The following is a 23164-nucleotide window of genomic DNA, read 5'->3' on the forward strand; positions in this document are numbered from 1 at the left end:
AATTTTCCTCTGTGCAGACATGACCTCCCTGTATACCTGGCTCTCTTCCTCTTCTGCTTCATCAACATCTCTCTTTCTTTCTTCAATATTTTTTAATAAGCTTTAATAATTTTCACAATAAAGTCTAAGTTTCCTGCAGACAAACTTCATAGTATTACAACTACTTCAAATGACAGCTTTTAAGATTAAATTTTCAACCATTTGAATCTCTCTCTCTCTCTCTCTCTCTCTCTCTCTGTGTGTGTGTGTGTGTGTGTATGTGTGTGTGTCTATATGTCTCTGTGTGTAAATCGTGTTGGATCATTGTTAACTAGATTATTACTCAACAGCATAAGGCCTGGGGTTTATTTGCCATGACAGTATTGGTAGGTGGACTGGCTGGAAAAGACTCTCCCTTCTGCTATCATTTAGGCCCCAGCTGACTGAGATTATATTGAAGAAAACAGTAGCAGACGTTTTGCACACATGGCTTTGATAGGTACCTGGAGGGACTGAATGCATTGTATGTAATCAGAAGGAAAAGAAATTTGGAAAACAACTGAGAGGTCCAAAAACCTTGGAATAAAATGTTTCAATTCCCTGGGAAGCAATCTGGGCTCCTCAGAGGAAGCCACTGACAGTGGGCTGTTGGTCCGTGACAACCCTGACTTAGGGAGGATCAGTCTGAAACTCCGAGTCAGCTCCTGGGACACCTGGCCAGAGGAGATAACAAGGCCAGAACAGAGCTGGTTACTGAACCAGCCTTTCTGGGAAACTCCCCTAACCCTGCATAAAAAGGAACCAGAGAGACCCTCAAGTGGTCATCGTTTTAATGAATGGTTGACCCCTATGTACTAGTAATTGCTGCAGAACAGACGCTCTTTGACTTCCCATAGCATTTGAGTCTGGGGTCTTCCTTGAGTGATTCTTGGACTCTAACATAACCAAAAGGTATAGGATAAGTATAGGTACTTGTGTCCACAGATAAGCACCTGGAAAATCAGGAATGTTAAACATGTAGAATTGTCTCTTTAAAGGGGGAAAATGTATGACCATTTCTGCCCAGAAGGCTGGGAATGCTTTTAGTAGCCCAGTGACCTCTGCACTATCTAAATGGCCAGGCCATAATGGCCTCCCTAGACTCTTTCTTACATTTACTTCAATCAATACCACTTGTATTCAACGTAGCTATGTCTTAAGATTTGTCAATCACATGAATCATCACCAGGAAAATTTTCCAAAACTGTGCTATGCTCAAATATGCTTGAAATAAGCTTGCCAGTGTCACACTCAAAGTTTGCACCAACATCAGCTACTGAGTAGTGCTGCTGAATTCAACTGTCTTCTTATCTCACTCAGATTATCTCTGGGCTGGCTGTGGGTGGGCACAGAGACCCTCACAATAGACCTTCGTGTTCATTCGTCTGCATAGAGCAGAGTCCTGGGGAGACTTAGTGGATGGTGGGAGAACGAAATCCATCCTGCACTCCTGAAGGTAGGATATGCAATTCTAGAGAACAACTGCTTGCCGTGTGAAGCTATACCCCACTGGTTCCCAAATTCATCTCCACACTTTCCCGCACAGACACACCACTATCTTCATCTGAACTCCAGCCTCTCATGACTATCCCAGCACTGTTTGTGGGACAGTCTAGTGGCAGCTAAGCGCTGCCTCATCATCTAGTCACCACCTGGGGCCAGAAGAATCACCCTGTAGAATTCTGCCTCACTGCTCCATTCCCAAAATTGTGAGATGACTTCAATCAGGGAATGAAAGACCAGGAATAAACAATTAATATGAAAGTTAGATTTTTTTTTAATTAGCTAAGGAAGGCCAAGCAGGTAAAAGTTCAGAAGGTAAATTGTCAAGGGTTTAGAGAGAAGTTGTTCCTCGTGCCCATGAGGGAGGAGACTCTTAGGAAATGCTTTTTCTTTTGCAACTGGAGCAGGCTGTCATTACTGCGAGTTGGCAGGAAAGGCTGCATTGTGAGATCGGGACATCCAGTGGGGACATAGTGTACCATTCAGGGACAAGCGGGCTCCACAAAGACCAACTGGAGGCTTCATTAGGCTCTCACTGCATGTAGCCTTGATGGCAGTCAAAGCTGCAGGGGCACCTGGAAACTTTGCTGCAGAATTACACACATACCTGTGGGTAAAAACAACAATAAATGGAGGGAGAGATTCTGTGGAAGTCGAAGTTCTATGAGCCTCCGCTGGTGTTTGCTTCATTATGCAAAGTGAGTCAGCAGCAGCGGTATATAAACTTTAGAGGGTCCTGAGCACTGGCTGCTTCCAAACCTCTTCAAACTCCTATGCAGATTTCTGTTTCTGCCCACCTAAACCTACTCCTTAAAGGGCAGGACATCCAAAACACCCAGTTTCAGTCTAGAAAACACACAATAAAAGACAAATCTCATATTTAGATTTTCTATGTCCTAGCTAGAGCATTAACGATGGTCGGATGACAGAGCCACACAGACTGTTGGAAAGAGCTTACTTGTGGAGGAACTGCCAGAGGCTCCTGCATGCTAGGATGGAATCAATAGTAAGCCAAGGTTAGCAAAGCACATTGGTTGCTTTGGTTGATAGATGAGGCAAAAGTGCAGATGGGAAGGGAAGCTCGGATCCTTGACTCTGAGTCCAGCTCCTTCCTGCACACTTAGTTGAGAAAACAGCAAAGCCATTCATCTCTGTGTGCCCAAGCCTCCAGGGGCTGTTTCCTCCTTAGAGGATGCTTTGTTACATCAGCCATTTCCTCCTCAAGAGGATCGAGGGTTGCATCATTAGCAGATAACACCATCTTCATTTCTCCTCCAGGGAATCGATGGATTGGAACACAAGTGTGAACATTTGGTAGAAACTGTAACCTGCAATCTGGGTTAAATGTGACATAACTCTTTAAGTGTGTGCCATCTTGCCGCAAAGCAGCTTCGTCAAAGACAGAAGGCCTTTGTTGGTTTTCTGAGATTTACTGTGACCTCAGAATCTTGACACTTTCACACTCCGTCAGAGGACAGACTTGAACTTGTCTCTTGTTTTCATGTCTAATAAATGTGTTTTTCCCCAAGAAGCTTTGATGCCACGTTATTTCTCACCCTGAGCTACACTTTAATGTGTTATCTGTGCTGTGCAAACCAGCAGAGCTTTTCAGTGCCATTAAATTAGCTAGGCGTTGGAGCCACGCAGCAGAGAAATCTTTGTGTTTTATTCTTAGAGGCCCCACTGGGGGGGAAATAATGATCTTAAATTATAATTGGCCTGTGGTCTTATGAGGTAAGGGAGAAGGCCTTCTATTTGCATGGTGCCAAGGTTGATTTTAAATAACATACTGTATGGAGGTGTGTGCAGTTCAGTCGTCATAAGAACTGGACTGATTAGACTCAGTCTCTCCACAGAGATTTGATTGCACTGAGAGAAAGAAAGAGATGGCTTCAAAACAAGGAGGATGACAGACAGCCAGGGGGGTAACCTCTCTTTTGGCTCTTGCTTTTCAAACGGAGTCCAACAAGTCCTAAGCTATTCCTAGTCTGCTGGGATGGAGATTTCTGAACCTCCACAGGTTAATGCGCTCCTAGACCAATAGCTCAATTTGGAATTCAATGTAAAGTTTTACATAGCATAATATTTGCTTCTCACAGGAATATATACATACTTATATATGCCTATGGGCTAGTTGCTACAACAAAAGGAAAGCCATCTATTGGGAATTATCCTGAATTTTCTTGCCTTAGCTAACAAAAAACATACCAAGGCCAACCTCAACTTTTTATAATGAGGATCATGATTAGAACCTCCGCTCTTATTTCTATTCAGGATAGCTCTTTCTTTAGAGCAAACATATGCTGATCTGAGCCTATGCTCAGGAGCGTAATAAACGCTCAGGGAAACGCGGCTCTGCATTAATGAATGTGTTACATTATGCTTGGCTAGTAGTCTCTTGGCAATAGAGATGCCACTGGGTGTCATTATATTTGGATTTAGCTTTTGTGACCTTTGGAGGCTAGATAACACAGAAGAAGGAGAGGAAGACATATCTTACCGTGCAGACGATGCGCATTGTAAGACAGGTTGCTAAAAGCTCCCACTTTCATCCCATAAATCTCTCTGGCTCAGAGAGGTTGGAAAAATCTTAGTGATTCATGGGCAAGGGCTTTAATTTACTCTTTTTCCCCGGGTGCTGTTGAGGATTGGTAGAAGGAAGCAACCTTATTACAAAAAGGACTGCTCTTATATTGGGGGGTAAAGGATATATGCCTATTATTAAAAACTAAAGAAGCAAAGCAGCAACAACAACAATTAAACAGGAACAAGATTCCTTTGTGCACATAATTACAGAAATGACACATAGTTCCCTTAATTCTCTTTTCAACTACATACAAACACTAAGGTACAAATCTGATGCTTTTAATGGTTGTATTCTCTGCTACAGTAGCATAAATTGAAAGAAAATTCTTTTGTTGTATATATCTGTTTTTATTTTTTTTTTCCTTCTGCACACATTTATTCAGTCCTGTTTCTTCTTTCTCCATATATCTCCCTTGTTTATATCTCCCTTGTTTATATCTCCCTTGTTTTTATATCTCCCTTGTTTTTATATCTCCCTTGTTTTTATATCTCCCCCGAACCCTGGGCCTCTCACTCCTTTTATACTCTCAGTTCCCATCCACGCACAGCAGGCCACGCCACCTCACCAGGCATGCAGCTTCAGCTAATCAGGGCAGCAGGGGCAAATCTCCACCAAATTGGATTCACCTGTATCCTGGTACACCTGCGCAGCACTCAAGATGTTTGTGGTTTATATGAGGAAGTCAGGTGCAAGTCATATGACTTAGCTGCAGTCCCTGGCGCCTTTGGGACTGCCGCCACACCCGCTCCCCACAATTCCCCCTTTTTTCTTTTTTGGCAGAGAGAATGTCTGTAGATAGCCCCTCGCAACCATGCCCCTTACCCGTCCTTGGGTGACAAACAGCATTGGTTTGATCCCTGTCTTAGGTTGGTGACATGCCCAGGGAGTCTTATCACTGACTACCTCTCTATCATGCCAAGCCACACCTGGGGAGATTGTGTTTTGCTTGCGGCAGGTGCATCAAAAGGCCAGGATGTTAATTAACCTATGGCCAGATCTTAATTGCTGCAAGCAAGCCTCATGGGTGAAGGTAGAGGTCTGATCCCCAGTGTGCAAGCATAGGGGCCCTACACAAAACCATCTCTTAGGCTCATCACCCAGAGAGGTCTTGGCCAGCTCCCGTGTCGTTTTTCCTGAGGGAAGGGAACTAGGACACTGAACCTTCATGCAATCAGACATGCCTTCCACAGGATGCCAACAGCAGCTATCCTCTGTGCAGTGCTTAGCCTTGCACCCCACGGCATAATGCAGCATAATTTCTTTTAGAGTGGCAAACCGAATCTGAGGAGATTGTCCCGCCTCCACTGCAGCAAAAGCCTACGCTACCATGGCGAAAGTGCGGGCCGCACACTCTGCACCTAACACATGTGCCAAACACAAAAAACACACACACACACTATAACAAGCATACATCCCAGGGCTCTCATCCCCGCTCATCTTCCCTGAAGCAAGGGATAGATGGCCAGAGGGGCTATATCTTTAAGGGGAATTCAGGGATCAAAAAGCGTGGAAAAATTTGAATGTCATGTCGAGCTGGTATCGGCTTCTGGAATACCGAAAGGATCTCTCATCTCGGCTCCATCCTTTGTGCTTGTGGGATCATCCACCACATCCACAGGGGCAACTGGATCAGGAGCCTCATTCTTGCAGCGTCTCACCAATCTCTCCAGCACCCAAAGAGGTTCCATCTGGTCCTGTGGAAACACACAAACAGACCCTCTCGCCCACGTCAACACCTGATCTACTCGATCCCCAGGGGGGATGGACACAATACCTCGTGGTGATGAGACCATAACCTCAATCACCTGTGTGTCCATCTGGGGAGTCAATATGAGAGTCAAGTTTTCACTAACTTCCCCTCTGTTAGGCAATGATTTCCACGCCCTTATAGGAATCTGATTCACCTGCTCAAACACCTGCACTGGATATCCTGTCTGTTGTTGTGCAAATCTACCTTGATCAAGCAGCATATCTCTATCCCATGCAAATTTAGCTTGATCAGTGAAAATAGGACATCCCAGCAAGGAGAATCTATCCTCTTTCCAGACCTCCGGACAGAAGGTCTGCCCATAGATGGCTGACAAGGAGGCATAGGGAGGGGGAGCAAAAGCTAATTCGCCTTCCTCCTCCGCCTCAGCTCTTTTATTTTGTCCTTTCTGTCCACCTGATAACACTGTGTCTCCTTTCTTTTTCCTTTTTCTTTTTAAGCCCTTCTCCTCTTCCGACATATTTTCTTGTTGCTCTATAAGGATTTTCTGACCTGTCTTGACTGCCTCTACACACAGTTTCAAACAGTAACAGAGTCCATATATCAGAACAAACAAGATCAAAACTATCAGACCTACCCACAAAGGGTCAATGGGAGAAAAAAGCATAACTACTCAGCGAGGATCTATTGATCACTACACTGAGGTTATCATAGTTCCTTAATCTGTCCTGAAACCGTGAACCTTAACTTGTCCCAAAGCCATGAACCTTTAGTTACCTTGTACCTGCTTCCTGGCAACGTTATATTCGCCTCTATTTTATCCGATGTCCTTCCCAAACTCCTGGGGTTGCAAGTTTCACTCACTGTGAACTTACCCTGCCGGCAACCACTGACTGCTGAAAGTTCTGAACTCGGTGGGGGAGTCGGTTCCCCATACGGGCCACCAATTGTCGCGTCCGCTCTTGACCAGCAAGAACGACACGACCACCAGTCCTTCTAACAGCAGTTTATTGTCTTCATCTTTCTTCTTTCTCTTCATCAGTACCGTTCCCCAGCTGAAGAGTTCTGAATCCACGCCAGATCCTTCTCAACAGTCTGTTTTACGAGAACCTTTATTAACCCCTTCTTCCCCGTTATGCAGTTCTGAATCCTCCCTGTAGCAGGGGGTCTTCGCTCTTGCCTGAAGATGTTTCTTTTCCCAGGTTTCGGCACCACTTCTTTTTTTTTTTTTTTTTTTTTTCATTTTTTTTTTATTAGGTATTTAGCTCATTTACATTTCCAATGCTATACCAAAAGTCCCCCTTACCCACCCACCCCCACTCCCCTACCCACCCACTCCCCCCCTTTGGCCCTGGCGTTCCCCTGTACCGGGGCACACAAAGTCTGCGTGTCCAATGGGCCTCTCTTTCCAGTGATGGCCGACTAGGCCATCTTTTGATACATATGCAGCTAGAGTCAAGAGCTCAGGGGTACTGGTTAGTTCATAATGTTGTTCCACCTATAGGGTTGAAGATCCCTTTAGCTCCTTGGGTACTTTCTCTAGCTCCTCCATTGGGAGCCCTGTGATCCATCCATTAGCTGACTGTGAGCATCCACTTCTGTGTTTGCTAGGCCCCGGCATAGTCTCACAAGAGACAGCTACATCTGGGTCCTTCAGTAAAATCTTGCTAGTGTATGCAATGGTGTCAGCATTTGGAAGCTGATTATGGGGTGGATCCCTGGATATGGCAGTCTCTACATGGTCCATCCTTTCATCTCAGCTCCATACTTTGTTTCTGTAACTCCTTCCATGGGTGTTTTGTTCCCACTTCTAAGGAGGGGCATAGTGTCCACACTTCAGTCTTCATTTTTCTTGAGTTTCATGTGTTTAGGAAATTGTATCTTATATCGTGGGTATCCTAGGTTTTGGGCTAGTATCCACTTATCAGTGAGTACATATTGTGTGAGTTCCTTTGTGATTGTGTTACCTCACTCAGGATGATGCTCTCCAGGTCCATCCATTTGGCTAGGAATTTCATAAATTCATTCTTTTTAATAGCTGAGTAGTACTCCATTGTGTAGATGTACCACATTTTCTGTATCCATTCCTCTGTTGAGGGGCATCTGGGTTCTTTCCAGTTTCTGGCTATTATAAATAAGGCTGCTATGAACATAGTGGAGCATGTGTCCTTCTTACCAGTTGGGGCTTCTTCTGGATATATGCCCAGGAGAGGTATTGCTGGATCCTCCGGTAGTACTATGTCCAATTTTCTGAGGAACCGCCAGACTGATTTCCAGAGTGGTTGTACAAGCCTGCAATCCCACCAACAATGGAGGAGTGTTCCTCTTTCTCCACATCCTCGCCAGCATCTGCTGTCACCTGAATTTTTGATCTTAGCCATTCTCACTGGTGTGAGGTGGAATCTCAGGGTTGTTTTGATTTGCATTTCCCTGATGATTAAGGATGTTGAACATTTTTTCAGGTGCTTCTCTGCCATTCGGTATTCCTCAGGTGAGAATTCTTTGTTCAGTTCTGAGCCCCATTTTTTAAGGGGGTTATTTGATTTTCTGAGGTCCACCTTCTTGAGTTCTTTATATATGTTGGATATTAGTCCCCTATCTGATTTAGGATAGGTAAAGATCCTTTCCCAGTCTGTTGGTGGTCTTTTTGTCTTATAGACAGTGTCTTTTGCCTTGCAGAAACTTTGGAGTTTCATTAGGTCCCATTTGTCAATTCTCGATCTTACAGCACAAGCCATTGCTGTTCTGTTCAGGAATTTTTCCCCTGTGCCCATATCTTCAAGGCTTTTCCCCACTTTCTCCTCTATAAGTTTCAGTGTCTCTGGTTTTATGTGAAGTTCCTTGATCCACTTAGATTTGACCTTAGTACAAGGAGATAAGTATGGATCGATTCGCATTCTTCTACATGATAACAACCAGTTGTGCCAGCACCAATTGTTGAAAATGCTGTCTTTCTTCCACTGGATGGTTTTAGCTCCCTTGTCGAAGATCAAGTGACCATAGGTGTGTGGGTTCATTTCTGGGTCTTCAATTCTATTCCATTGGTCCACTTGTCTGTCTCTATACCAGTACCATGCAGTTTTTATCACAATTGCTCTGTAGTAAAGCTTTAGGTCAGGCATGGTGATTCCACCAGAGGTTCTTTTATCCTTGAGAAGAGTTTTTGCTATCCTCGGTTTTTTGTTATTCCAGATGAATTTGCAAATTGCTCCTTCTAATTCGTTGAAGAATTGAGTTGGAATTTTAATGGGGATTGCATTGAATCTGTAGATTGCTTTTGGCAAGATAGCCATTTTTACAATGTTGGTCCTGCCAATCCATGAGCATGGGAGATCTTTCCATCTTCTGAGATCTTCTTTAATTTCTTTCTTCAGGGACTTGAAGTTTTTATCATACAGATCTTTCACTTCCTTCGTTAGAGTCACGCCGAGATATTTTATATTATTTGTGGCTATTGAGAAGGGTGTTGTTTCCCTAATTTCTTTCTCAGCCTGTTTATTCTTTGTGTAGAGAAAGGCCATTGACTTGTTTGAGTTAATTTTATATCCAGCTACTTCACCGAAGCTGTTTATCAGGTTTAGGAGTTCTCTGTTGGAATTTTTAGGGTCACTTATATATACTATCATATCATCTGCAAAAAGTGATATTTTGACTTCCTCTTTTCCAATTTGTATCCCCTTGATCTTCTTTTGTTGTCGAATTGCTCTGGCTAATACTTCAAGTACTATGTTGAAAAGGTAGGGAGAAAGTGGGCAGCCTTGTCTAGTCCCTGATTTTAGTGGGATTGCTTCCAGCTTCTCTCCATTTACTTTGATGTTGGCTACTGGTTTGCTGTAGATTGCTTTTATCATGTTTAGGTATTGGCCTTGAATTCCTGATCTTTCCAGAACTTTTATCATGAATGGGTGTTGGATCTTGTCAAATGCTTTTTCTGCATCTAACGAGACGATCATGTGGTTTTTGTCTTTGAGTTTGTTTATATAATGGATTACATTGATGGATTTTCGTATATTAAACCATCCCTGCATCCCTGGAATAAAACCTACTTGGTCAGGATGGATGATTGCTTTAATGTGTTCTTGGATTCGGTTAGCGAGAATTTTATTAAGAATTTTTGCATCGATGTTCATAAGAGAAATTGGTCTGAAGTTCTCTATCTTTGTTGGATCTTTCTGTGGTTTAGGTATCAGAGTAATAGTGGCTTCATAAAATGAGTTGGGTAGAATACCTTCTACTTCTATCTTGTGAAAAAGTTTGTGCAGAACTGGTGTTAGATCTTCTTTGAAGGTCTGATAGAACTCTGCACTAAACCCGTCTGGTCCTGGGCTTTTTTTGGCTGGGAGACTATTAATAACTGCTTCTATTTCTTTAGGGGATATGGGACTGTTTAGAAGGTCAACTTGATCCTGATTCAACTTTGGTACCTGGTATCTGTCCAGAAATTTGTCCATTTCGTCCAGGTTTTCCAGTTTTGTTGAGTATAGCCTTTTGTAGAAGGATCTGATTGTGTTTTGGATTTCTACAGGATCTGTTGTTATGTCTCCCTTTTCATTTCTGATTTTGTTAATTAGGATTTTGTCCCTGTGCCCTTTAGTGAGTCTAGCTAAGGGTTTATCTATCTTGTTGATTTTCTCAAAGAACCAACTCCTCGTTTGGTTAATTCTTTGAATAGTTCTTCTTGTTTCCACTTGGTTGATTTCACCCCTGAGTTTGATTATTTCCTGCCGTCTACTCCTCTTGGGTGAATTTGCTTCCTTTTTTTCTAGAGCTTTTAGATGTGTTGTCAAGCTGCTAGTATGTGCTCTCTCCCTTTTTTTCTTGAAGGCACTCATATCTATGAGTTTCCCTCTTAGAAATGCTTTCATTGTGTCCCAAAGGTTTGGGTACGTTGTGGCTTCATTTTCATTAAACTCTAAAAAGTCTTTAATTTCTTTCTTTATTCCTTCCTTGACCAAGGTATCATTGAGAAGAGTGTTGTTCAGTTTCCATGTGAATGTTGGCTTTCTGTTATTTATTTTGTTATTGAAGATCAGCCTTAGTGCATGGTGATCTGATAGGATACATGGGACAATTTCAATATTTTTGAATCTGTTGAGGCCTGATTTGTGACCTATTATGTGGTCAATTTTGGAGAAGGTACCATGAGGTGCTGAGAAGAAGGTATATCCTTTTGTTTTAGGATAAAATGTTCTGTAGATATCTGTCAGATCCATTTGTTTCATCACTTCTGTTAGTTTCAGTGTGTCCCTGTTTAGTTTCTGTTTCCATGATCTGTCCATTGGTGAAAGTGGTGTGTTGAAGTCTCCCACTATTATTGTGTGAGGCGCAATGTGTGCTTTGAGCTTTACTAAAGTTTCTTTAGTGAATGTGGCTGCTCTTGTATTTGGAGCATAGATATTCAGAATTGAGAGTTCCTCTTGGAGGATTTTACCTTTGATGAGAATGAAGTGTCCCTCCTTGTCTTTTTTGATGACTTTGGGTTGGAAGTCAATCTTATCAGATATTAGGATGGCTACTCCTGCTTGTTTCTTCATACCATTTGCTTGGAAAATTGTTTTCCAGCCTTTCATTCTGAGGTAGTGTCTATCTTTTTCTCTGAGATGAGTTTCCTGTAAGCAGCAAAATGTTGGGTCTTGTTTGTGTAGCCAGTTTGTTAGTCTATGTCTTTTTATTGGCGAGTTGAGACCATTGATGTTAAGAGATATTAAGGAAAAGTAATTGTTGCTTCCTGTTATTTTAGTTGTTAAAGGTGGCATTCTGTTCTTGTGGCTGTCTTCTTTTAGGTTTGTTGAGGGATTACCTTCTTGTTTTTTCTAGGGCGTTGTTCCCGTTCTTGTATTGGTTTTTTTCTGTTATTATCCTTTGAAGGGCTGGATTCGTGGAGAGATAATGCGTGAATTTGGTTTTGTCGTGGAATACTTTGGTTTCTCCCTCTATGATAATTGAGAGTTTGGCTGGGTATAGTAGCCTGGGCTGCAGTTTGTGTTCTCTTAGTGTCTGTATAACATCTGTCCAGGCTCTTCTGGCTTTCATAGTCTCTGGTGAAAAATCTGGTGTAATTCTGATAGGCTTGCCTTTATATGTTACTTGACCTTTTTCCCTTACTGCTTTTAGTATTCTATCTTTATTTAGTGCATTTGATGTTCTGATTATTATGTGTCGGGAGGAATTTCTTTTCTGGTCCAGTCTATTTGGAGTTCTGTAGGCTTCTTGTATGTTCATATGCATCTCATTCTTTAGATTTGGGAAGTTTTCTTCAATAATTTTGTTGAAGATGTTTGCTGGACCTTTGAGTTGAAAATCTTCATTCTCATCCACTCCTATTATCCGTACGTTTGGTCTTCTTATTGTGTCCTGGATTTCCTGGATATTTTGAGTTAGGATCTTTTTGCATTTTCCATTTTCTTTGATTGTTGTGCCGATGTTCTCTATGGAATCTTCTGCACCTGAGATTCTCTCTTCCATCTCTTGTATTCTGTTGCTGATGCTCAAATCTATGGTTCCAGATTTCTTTCCTAGGGTTTCTATCTCTAGTGTTGCCTCGCTTTGAGTTTTCTTTATTGTGTCTACTTCCCTTTTTAGGTCTAGTATGGTTTTGTTCATTTCCATCACCTGTTTGTATGTTTTTTCCTCTTTTTCTGTAAGGACTTCTACCTGTTTGATTGTGTTTTCCTGTTTTTCTTTAAGGACTTGTAACTCTTTAGCAGTGTTCTCCTGTATTTCTTTAAGTGATTTATTAAAGTCCTTCTTGATGTCCTCTACCATCATCATGAGATATGCTTTTAAATCTAGGTCTAGGTTCTCAGGTGTGTTGGGGTTCCCTGGACTGGGCGAAGTGGGTGTGCTGGGTTCTGGTGATGGTGAGTGGTCTTGGTTCCTGTTAGTAAGATTCCTCCGTTTACCTTTCGCCATCTGGTAATCTCTGGAGTTAGTAGTTATAGTTGACTCTGTTTAGAGATTGTTCTTCTGGTGATTCTGTTACCGTCTATCAGCAGACCTGGGAGACAGATTCTCTCCTCTGAGTTTCAGTGCTCAGAGCACTCTCTGCTGGCAAGCTCTCTTACAGGGAAGGTGCGCAGATATCTTGTATTTGGACCTCCTCCTGGCCGAAGAAGAAGGCCCAAAACAGGACCTTTCTCAGACAGTGTGTTGCTTTGGCAGTTCCCAGGTGGTACAGACTCTCACCTAAGCAGACTAAATTCCTAAGTTCCTTGGAGTCCTGGGACCAAGATGGTGACCGCTGCTGCTGTGGCTTAGGCCGCCTCCCCAGCCGGGTGGGCACCTGTCCTCCGGTCCGGAAGGTGGCCGGCTGTCCCCGGCCCACACAGGGTGCTGCCTCAGCGCCTCTGTGCTTCTGCCTGTTCCAGAAGCTGTCAGGTTCTCTGGCGCACCCTCTCACCTGTTCAGACTAATTTCCTAAGTTCGGCGGGTCTCGGACCAAGATGGCGACCGCTGCTGCTGTGGCTTAGGCCGCCTCCCCAGCCGGGCGGGCACCTGTCCTCCGGTCCGGACGGTGGCCGGCTGTCCCCGGCCCACAAAGGGTGCTGCCTCAGCGCCTCTGTGCTTCCGCCTGTTCCAGAAGCTGTCAGGTTCTCTGGCGCACCCTCTCACCTGTTCAGACTAATTTCCTAAGTTCGGCGGGTCCCGGACCAAGATGGCGACCGCTGCTGCTGTGGCTTAGGCCGCCTCCCCAGCCGGGCGGGCACCTGTCCTCCGGTCCGGACGGTGGCCGGCTGTCCCCGGCCCACAAAGGGTGCTGCCTCAGCCCCTCTGTGCTTCTGCCTGTTCCAGAGGCTGTCAGGTTCTCTGGCGCACCCTCTCACCTGTTCAGACTAATTTCCTAAGTTCGGCGGGTCCCGGACCAAGATGGCGACCGCTATATCTGTTTTTAATGAGCATTCATTATAGGGTGTAGGGAGGGTTCTAGCTGAGTAACTTGAAATCATTGTATAACAATAGTACAGAATACGCAGAGGTGGATCCTACAGACAGACTAGCTGTCATAATTCTGGGGTCGGGAGTATGGTTCAAATGTAAAATCTAACTAGGAAATAACTTTGAACTGCTATCTCACCTTTGCGAGGTGTTAAAAGTAACCGAGCTCCCAGATTTCTGTTTTGTTTCTGATAACAATATGTGGTTCCATCTCCCAGCCCTGTGATGGAGTCTTTTGTTGTTATCATGCCCAGTTATTCCTGGGGTATAATAGTCACTAAAATCCATCCACAGGCAGAGACCAGACCCCAAACAGGGTTGCTTTAAAAATCCAATGAAACAGAGGCAGTGTGTCAGCGATGCACAGCCGTAGGAAGTCACTTAGAAAATGCTTTCTTTGTGTTCAGGTTGCTGCACATAGTTTGCACACCTGCCAGTAATAGGTATCCCTAGGACTGTTTGAAGGAGCAGGAGCCTCATTTCCCAAGGCCTTCTCTAAATAGAGCCCCTGCACACAACACTTGAGCACTGGCCCAGACTCCACAGTGCATTCAGGGTCTCACAAACACAAATCACGCAGGCAAGTAACACTTAACATGTAAATCAAGCTGTGTGTCTGTTTTACCTCCAAGGACCTTGACACTAGGGCTGGAATTAAGGAAAATGTCTGAAAGCCTTTTCTCTGCATTGAGAAAAATAAGCCAAGAGTTGGGAGCGGTTTTTCATGGAGCCCAATAGCAATGCAAGCCTGGAGAAATTAGTGGTTTAGGCATTTTGAAAAGTCTGATGATGATAAAGCAAAAGAAAGCAGCTTTTCATTGTCAAAAGACTTGCAATTTCGTAGGTAAATATCAGCTGAACTTGTCATGAAGGACATGTTTACCTTTTCTATTCCATCATAGTATGGAGAATAATCTAGACAGTATAATGTCTTGTCTAAATACCTGGGAGATGAACAGGTCCCAGTAGGTATAAGATAGAATATAGTATTTAATTTTGGTATGCAATACCATTTTCACTTGCATTTATTCAAGTCTCATTAATTCTATACCCATAAGCATTGTATTTGTGTGGCAAGCAAGCATATTAAAATATTAATTTTTCTTTTTACTTTTCTCATGTTTTTTCCAAGCAAGTAAATAACCCCTTAATATTTTCATGCTTCAAGGTGTTTTTGTAGATCCTGAAGCAAAATAGCATGTGAAGCCTGGTTTTCCATGCCTTTTGTAAAGCCCTAAGTTGTTTTAAGAAGTGCTGTTGATGTCTCCGGGGAAGGAGGAGGGACTCCTGGGAATTGCAGAAGCAACCTTCTGCACACCACAGAATGCCAAAGGATGTGCAAACTCTGGAGAAGGAACCATCATAGTGATTGCAGTTGAACTGAAAATCAGATGTCAAAGAATTCATAGGGAAGGCACTGACTATTTTCCTGTCTACAAGAGTTTACAGGGTAGAGTCATGCCTTCCCTTTACCCCATGTCCTGGCAATATTAAAAATGCCATCTGTGATAATCTGCAAATGTCAGTTTACTAGACTGATCCTCAAGTGGGTAACATGGTGACCTACTGCCCGAGCTTCACACTCACCTCTGTGACATCAGGTCTGCTTTCTCTGCCATTCTTTGCTTTGCCCTATACACACACACACACACACACACACACACACACACACACACACACACACACACATGCTAAACCTAACCTACTCATTTTGTATAACGTTACTTGTATGTATGTTTTAAAAGCTGACTGTTTGGTATTGGATAACTGATTAGTGTGCTCTTCCCTGGGGAAGGCTATTTCTCCCACTCTCAGTATTTCTTAGCTGCCTGTAGTTCTTTGTGTACAGCAGAGGCCTTGTGAGCTGTCCCACCCACTTTGACATGTCTACTGTGGTTGCCCTTCATGCTGGTGAGGCTTTATTGGTGCAGCTTGTTTGGCTCATGTTTAGGTACTCATGCAGGTGACTTTGTGGCTGTAGCTTCTAGCATTCCTAGGAAACACAATCTCTAATTTTCTGGCTCTTACAAGCATTCTGCTTCCTCTTCTGCATTGTTTTCTAAGCCGTAGGTGTGAGAATTGTTTGGTAGATGTATCCACTGAGACTGGGCTCTACAACCCTGTGCTTGTATTGGTTGTGATTCTCTATAATGGTCTCTCTCTGTTGCAAAGAGAAGTTTCCTTCATGAGAGAGGTAAGGGCTACCCTTACTTGTGGGTATAATGACAAATCCTCAGAATGTGGTTAGGAATCGTGTTGGTTTAATAAGGTTATAGGTGTAGGCTCTCCTCCAAGATCTATGACTCCACTAGACCTGGGTAGTTAACTGGGTTTCCAGTACCAGGCAGGGTTCATGGGTTTTAAGTCCAATGGGAGAGCAGTTGTTTGCCATGTAGGTATGTGCACCACTGATGCACCTTAGGCTTCTAGTGCCCTGCTGTACTTTGCTGTGGTTCATAGGTATCATAGCTGGGCAGGACTATTGGCTGCTCCCTTCCTTTGAAACTTTACATATTGCATTCTGGTACCATGAAGGCTAGTCTGCAGGGAGGAGGCATTCAGGTCTGTTCTACCACAGGGGCCTCTGCGTCCATCCTGAAGTGCATGATGTCTTTAGCAATATGGACTTATCTGCTACCTCTGGAGTACAACATAATCTATAAGTTTTGAAAGTCTGTTAAACAACCCTAGTCAAAAATTCACAACAAGGCTTCTCATGGTAGGTGTCGGGGATTTTATTAGGTATTCTTTGGTTCTTGAAAGGAGTATTCTTATCTCAGATGAGAGACTTTCATCTAACTATATGTGTATATTTATGCACAGATTTACAGGTATTCTATTCTATGTAGATAGTTAATAGTATGATTTCTTATGACTTTTTTCAGACAATTTTTACTGTTATTTTATATTACTCCCCTTCTATACTTTTCTCTCCATCTTTCCAATTTCCCCCAATGCAATCACTTGTACCCTGATACTCCTCTTTCTATTGCTCTCTATTGCCCTATCCCTCTTCATCCAACCCAACAATGGCCCATTTTTATTTTCCTGGTTCCTGTAGTTACTACAATATATGTGCTCATATCTAAAGATGTTAATCTAGAAGTTTCCAACGAGAGGGAGCATGTGATGTTTACCTCTCTGGGTCTGGGCTACTTTACTCAATATGATCTTTTATGTGCAAAGTTCATGACTTCCATTTTCTTTACAGGTTAATAGTGTTTCATAGGGTGTATGTACTACATATCATGATTCATTTAATGACTGCAGGGCATTTAGGTTGTTTTCATTTCCCAGGTATTGAGAACAGAACCTCAGTGAACACGGCAGAGCAGGAATCTGTAGGGTAAGGTGTCAAGTCCTTTGGGCACATGCCACGGAGTGGTACAGCTTTGTCAAGCGGTAGATTTAGTTTTAGCTTTTTGAGAATTCTCCACCCCGATTTGTATAAATGGCTGCACCAGTTTGAGATCCCAATGTAGCAAATAAATGTAGCAAATAAAGTTTCCCTTTTATCTGGACCCCCTTCTGGCATTTGTTGATATTTTATTGATCTTTGCCATTCTGACTGGGGTAAGATGAAATCTCAGAGTTGTTTTGATCTACCTTACCTCAATTGCTAGGGATGATGGTTTTTGTTTTTTTTTTTTTTAGCTATTTCTCAACTTTTATTTTTCAGAGCATTGACTAGCTTTTAAATTTTGCCACATGGGAAGCCAGAGGAGAAGGAAGGTTTGACCAAGAAGGACTACTTACTCACTAATTGCTTTCTGTTCTTATCAGGATGATCATACTTGCAAAATTTCTGTATTTCAGAGGACTTAGGTCATCTGGCTCTGGATTCTAATTTACAGCCTTCTAGCTTGCAAAACTGACACTACGCCTGTCAGAGACCCCAGCTTCAGCCAGCCAAGCCTTCCTTGACTATCTCCTTACCAAGCTGTACAACCTTCCTGTGAGCTAAGATACAGTCATATCTGAGGTCTGCCCTCTCCTAGAGCAGTGGTTCTCAGCCTTTCTAACACTTTGACCCTGTAACAGTTCCTCCTGTTGTGGTGACCCCCAACCACAAAATCATTTTTCTTGCTACTCTATAGCTGTAATTTTTTTACCATTATGAACTGTACTGTAAACATGACATGCAGGACATCTGCTATGCAAAGGCTGTGGAAGGGTCATGCAATGCCCAATGGGGCTGATTAAGAACCTCTGCTTTAGAGGTTCTGATTTCAGAATTTTGGATCTTCATCTTCACGATGACCAGTTTTAGAAATCTTACCCCTTTTCCAACCTTTCAATCCCAGAGGTTCAAACTGTGTCCTATGGCCTTCCCCGTATCAGAAAACTTCCCAGGCTTGTAGCTTTGCAGTAGTTGAGTTTCTGATTTGCTCTCTTCATTGCATGTATATATGACTTTCTTTCTGTTAAAGCAACCAGTAAGCGTAACATCTCCTGCCTAGACTTTGACCAACACAAAAATAATTCTTGTATGGATAATTTTTACTTCCAGTGCTCTGATAGTAGCTTGTACATAATATATGATAAGAAACATGCCTTCATTTGATTGAATTTGATGTTATAATATAGCAAAAGGGTAATCTTTTCCTTTTTTGTAATTTTTTCCATACAATATATTTGATCATGTTTTACTCTCCCCCAGATTCTCTCCATCCTCCGTGCGCCCAACTGTATATTCAAAAGGAAAGAAACAAAAAAGAAACACAAAAAAACCCAACACACACACACACACACACACACACACACACACAATTAAAACAGACAAACCAATGACCAATAAAAGCAATGAAAAAAACAGCAAAATGTTTTTTTTTTAAGTTCATAAGTTAACTGAGTTTATGCTGTGTTGGCAAACTATTTGGTATGAAGCCTGGCATGAAGAGTGGTCAAAATACCCAGTGATATTCCATTGGACGGAAGGATTTTCCCTTTTCAAATGGGTATCAATTGCACAAGGCACCCTTGGTTAGAGGTAGAACAGGGTACACTTCCCCCTCAGAGTTCTGGGACCCCATCTGGCTGGACTACTTGCAGGTCTTGGCCATGTTGCCCCGGTCTCTGTGAGTTTTGTATGTGCCTCAGTCCTTTTCTGCCTGGAAGAGACTGTCTCAAGAGGATCATCTCTTAAAGTTTGCTGGTAAAGGCCAGCAATCTTCAACTTTGACAGAAATGGGGGTTTAAAATTCAGTTATGGAGCATAATAAGAAATGTGATTTTAGGGAAAACTTCCTCCCACTAAACCTTAAAGTACTGATCGGAAAGATCGATATAGTGAAGTAGTTACATGGTGAGCTTGTAACTATCAAAGGGGAAAACTTCTAGGCACCCAGGAGGTTCACTCTGTAAAAGGGATTTAATCCAGAAAAAAGTGAGTTAGCAAAGCATGTAGCATTGAAGGAAGACAGAACACAAGAAATGAGGACTGTCTAGGAAACCAATGGAAAGCTGGTGTGATTGGGGACATAGAAAAGAGTAGAGGGCAATACAGGGAGGACTGGGAATGGAGGGAACAGGTTAGCGCACTGGCCAGCAATAAATAATATTATCTTCTGATGAAGTACCCATAATGCATTTCATTTTGTCCTTTGTCCATTTGAACAAGGTCATGACATCATCATGCTATGCCCAAATGATTCAGCTTATGACAACTGGGTTTCTGAACGTTAAATGTTTCCTCATGTTCTGAAGTTTGCATACGCCATTGCTTTCTGGCAGCCTTTTTGTTCACATAGAGTAGAGAAACAACATCAGATGTTTCTTGTCTCTTCCTGAAGCTCTCTCTTTCTATTTCTCTTCAACATAAAGAATCCACATCCTTAAACATGGCTTTTTGTATAAATTCTATTATATCATTTCCAATTGCATGGAAATGACAAGCTGCAATTCGCCTGTAGACTTACAGACCAATAATTGGGCTGGGTTTGTGTCATCTAAACTTTGTCCAGGTGCGTTTTTCTGGTGCTTTTGTATTATGCTGATTGCTGGGTAGAAATCTGTCAGCACTCACAAAACACATGCCATAGAGCGTAAGCACAATCCTTCCTAGCCTTCATGGTGCCCTCATGTAGAGCACACTGGACACCAGATGCTATCTTTGACAAATAAGCTGAGGGGTGGATGATACTAACTTGAACTGGCCTACAACGTCCATTCTGTTTCTAAAAACTTATCATGCTGTGTTCGCCATAACCTACACATTTCTATCATGTTTCTTGGGCACTGTGAATGTAACTCCCATGATTTAAAGAAACAAGGTCAAATGGAGAGTGTGTGCACACACACACACACACACACACACACACACACACACACAAATACCATTGGCAAAATAAACCTAACTTCATATATATTTGTGTCCATATGTGGATGCATATGTACATGCATGTTTCCTCATGTTCGACACATGCATGCTAATGTGCTTTTACAAGTGTCTGTTTCAAACATGGAAATGCACTTTTTGTATTACATGTTCATATCTTCCTTTTTCTTACTTGCTCATCAATTGTTTCTCTTTGATATAATTGATTGTAACCTACTAGAAAGGGAAGGAAAACCATTTCGACTGATTCTGGCCTTCCCCTTCCATAGATGACTAAGCTACTGTGCTCATGTTCATAGACAATTCCTTCAGCTTAAGAGGTATAGATAGTTTTCTCCTTGGGCTACTACCCTGGATATTCTCAAGAGCCATGAAGAAGTTAAGCTAAATGGTACTTGCCACTCATGCTCACTAATACCGAGGGGCTAGGAGTTAGCAAGATCCCTGATAGACAGACACGGGGTGGGAACAGATAGATAATAAAGCAGCAAATGTCTTGCTTCTTCCTCAGTCTCCAGACTTGAGACAAAGGCCTGGCATACTTCTTCTCCTGGTAGGCACGCTGGGCAAGCAGACCAACCTGGGGAGTTTAAGGTCAGGCTAGGGTATCCATGCCCTATCTGTCTCCCTATCTCTGCTCAAACCAACTAACCCTCAGTTTGGGGAAGACCTCCCCTACCTTCAAAGCTCCTCCAATCCCCCATCCCTCAAGGAGAGACTAGACCTTGGCTTCCCAATTCTGCCATGTGCTTTGCACATGATCTCTCTGTGTTTGCCTTGCTATGTGAGTGTGATTCTTCACTTGTAACAAAAGTCTTCATTACTGGTTGATGCTGTCTGCTATGTCAGAGGTGTTCCCTGTTGCTACCTTTGCACTCTGGGCTTTCCCTGCTTTTTAGTTCTTTACCTGGTAGAGAAAACGAATCCATCAAGGCCCCTTTCTGCTTCCTTGACTACTACACAGAATATTAATTTCCCAAGGCCTTTGAGTTTGTTTTCGACAGTGAAAGTGTGTGTGTGTGTTTCTGAGCCTGATTCTTTATCTCCTGTTCTCCTGCAACATAAAATAAGTATGTTGCAGTTGAGGTGCCTAAGATCAAAGGAGCCCCAAGTGCTGATCTAAGACTAAAGGCAGGCTTTTAGAGCTTTCTACAGACAACATGAGGAAGTTCTGTGTGAGTTGGTGGCTGTTATCATAGCAAACCTAACCTAGTCACCCATCTCCAATGGGGTAGGAAGGGCATATGCTACACATATCAATGTTTATATTTTCTCATATTCATCATCTTAGTCTTCAAAGCAGCGGTTGATGTTGTGTTTTGTGGACAAATATTTAATATCTCTGAGAAATGAAACATGGGCACACAGTTCTCAATGTAGCCAACTAGGGAATTGGCAGGACTCTGTCCATGAACCTTGACTTCGAACTACACACTTCCCAATATACTCACTAAGAAAATGGCAGGCAGCCAGATAATGAGTCCAGGTGCTGAAAATCCTTTGTCGACAGCACAGTTGTCTCACATTTTCCCATATCTGGGGAGAACCAATAGCATTTGTTTTCTTGTCAGATAGTTACGCTACAAATTTAAACACAGAAATGATGTTTGACTGATTTTGTGAAATTGAAAACTTTTCTGCTATTGCAATAATGTGGGTAAGTTCAAAAGAAGCAGGACAGTTAGTTGGCCGAGGCTGTGAGGCATAGGAACATATTTGTGTTGACTCTCAGAACTTGTACTCTGAGCTTGTAAAACAAAAAATAATAATACAAAAAAAAACCCTATGTAGAAGCCTTTGTCTCAACTTTTCAGGGGAACTGAGGCTAAAATGCATGGATAAAATTATTTTAAAGCACAATATTGTCTACAGTAAGAATTCTAAGGATGGAAACATCAGCAATACCTCTTTACATTGAAACCATGTACACTTCTTAAAAACACCTTTAACCATACATTCTGAAGATCTCCTGCCTTTCTCATACACACACATTCTCTCTCTCTCTCTCTCTCTCTCTCTCTCTCTCTCTCTCTCTCTCTCCCTCTCTCTCTCTTCCTCTCTCTCTGATACATTTAATGTGGAGAGAAATTAAGTGACCTGGAATCAAAAGATGATAACAAGCTGAGTCCTGAAATATTAAAGAATCATGTTAAATATATGCCTTATGCTATAAATAAATTCGTTTCCTTCAATAACACAAAGCAGAATTAAAATGAAATCAACTGACCGACTGAGAAAACACCCAGATACACAAGTATGCATGTTTTTACCTCCACAGTGGAGCTGTTCTGCCGGGTGTTGGTGATCTCTGTGAGGCCTGTCTGTTGTATATATGATGATGATTTCCAAAATGGATTTCAAGGAGCCCCACAACTTGTGTTTTAAGTACACCCTAGCAGATGTGTGTAACTGATCTCGAAGGCACCGCGAGATTGGTTCTTCTGGGAAAAGCAATTCTCAAATGAACTGTTTTGCTTCAGTTGCCTCCTCTGATCGATATGCTGGACGTTTACAGGTTTCTGGGCCAAGCTACTGCAAAGGCTCACGCCTCTCACCTCTCAGCTGCTCTTAGGAGTGATGCGCTTCCCTCCTCAGCTTTGCAGTGGCCACACTTCACAAAGCTTTATGGAGCATCAAGTTCCCATTCCCAGAATGGAAGTCTGGCTACATTCATCGTGAGAGCCCTCTGCTCACTCTGTGGAATTGAAACCTCCCGTTTTCCTCTACGCCATGTGTCAGGTCACACTGAGGCCAGAGAGAAATCAACAGAAATAGCTGCTCTTCAACGCCTCTGTAGCTCCAGTTGCTAAATTTAGCAAGTGAGGAGGCAGGGCTGCCCTGCTCTCAAATATATGTGTGATTTTCAGGTTTGCCTCTGCCTGCCATGTTCACAATAGGATGGTTTAAAATAAATAAATAAATATGAGATCCATGTTTATATTAAATGTTGACTCTAAGTATTCTCACTGAATATTTTACCATTTCTACAGAGTATGAAATTCAGATAGAGATATATCAGATTGAAGTCTATGACCTCTGGCCTATTGATATCCATTTGCTTTTTTTAAAAAAATGG

The 23164-nt window shown here is 42.5% G+C and overlaps 1 long non-coding RNA gene across 2 annotated transcripts; it reads right to left on the reverse strand.

Annotated features, from left to right (window-relative positions):
- Positions 1-1802: 1802 nt before the first annotated feature.
- On the reverse strand, positions 1803-22831 carry Gm35228. 2 transcript variants are annotated; one of them, XR_385700.2, is made up of 3 exons: positions 22359-22831; positions 21540-21624; positions 1803-2128 (listed from the first exon to the last, which is right to left on the reverse strand). It is a non-coding gene; the product is annotated as a predicted gene, 35228 (long non-coding RNA). The 2 variants fall into 2 exon arrangements; XR_001782143.1 differs by having other exon boundaries at positions 21540-21668.
- Between the last annotated feature and the right edge of the window lie 333 nt (positions 22832-23164).

This window comes from Mus musculus, chromosome 17 (genome assembly GCF_000001635.26).
Source record: "Mus musculus strain C57BL/6J chromosome 17, GRCm38.p6 C57BL/6J".
Taxonomy (NCBI): Eukaryota; Metazoa; Chordata; class Mammalia; order Rodentia; family Muridae; genus Mus; species Mus musculus.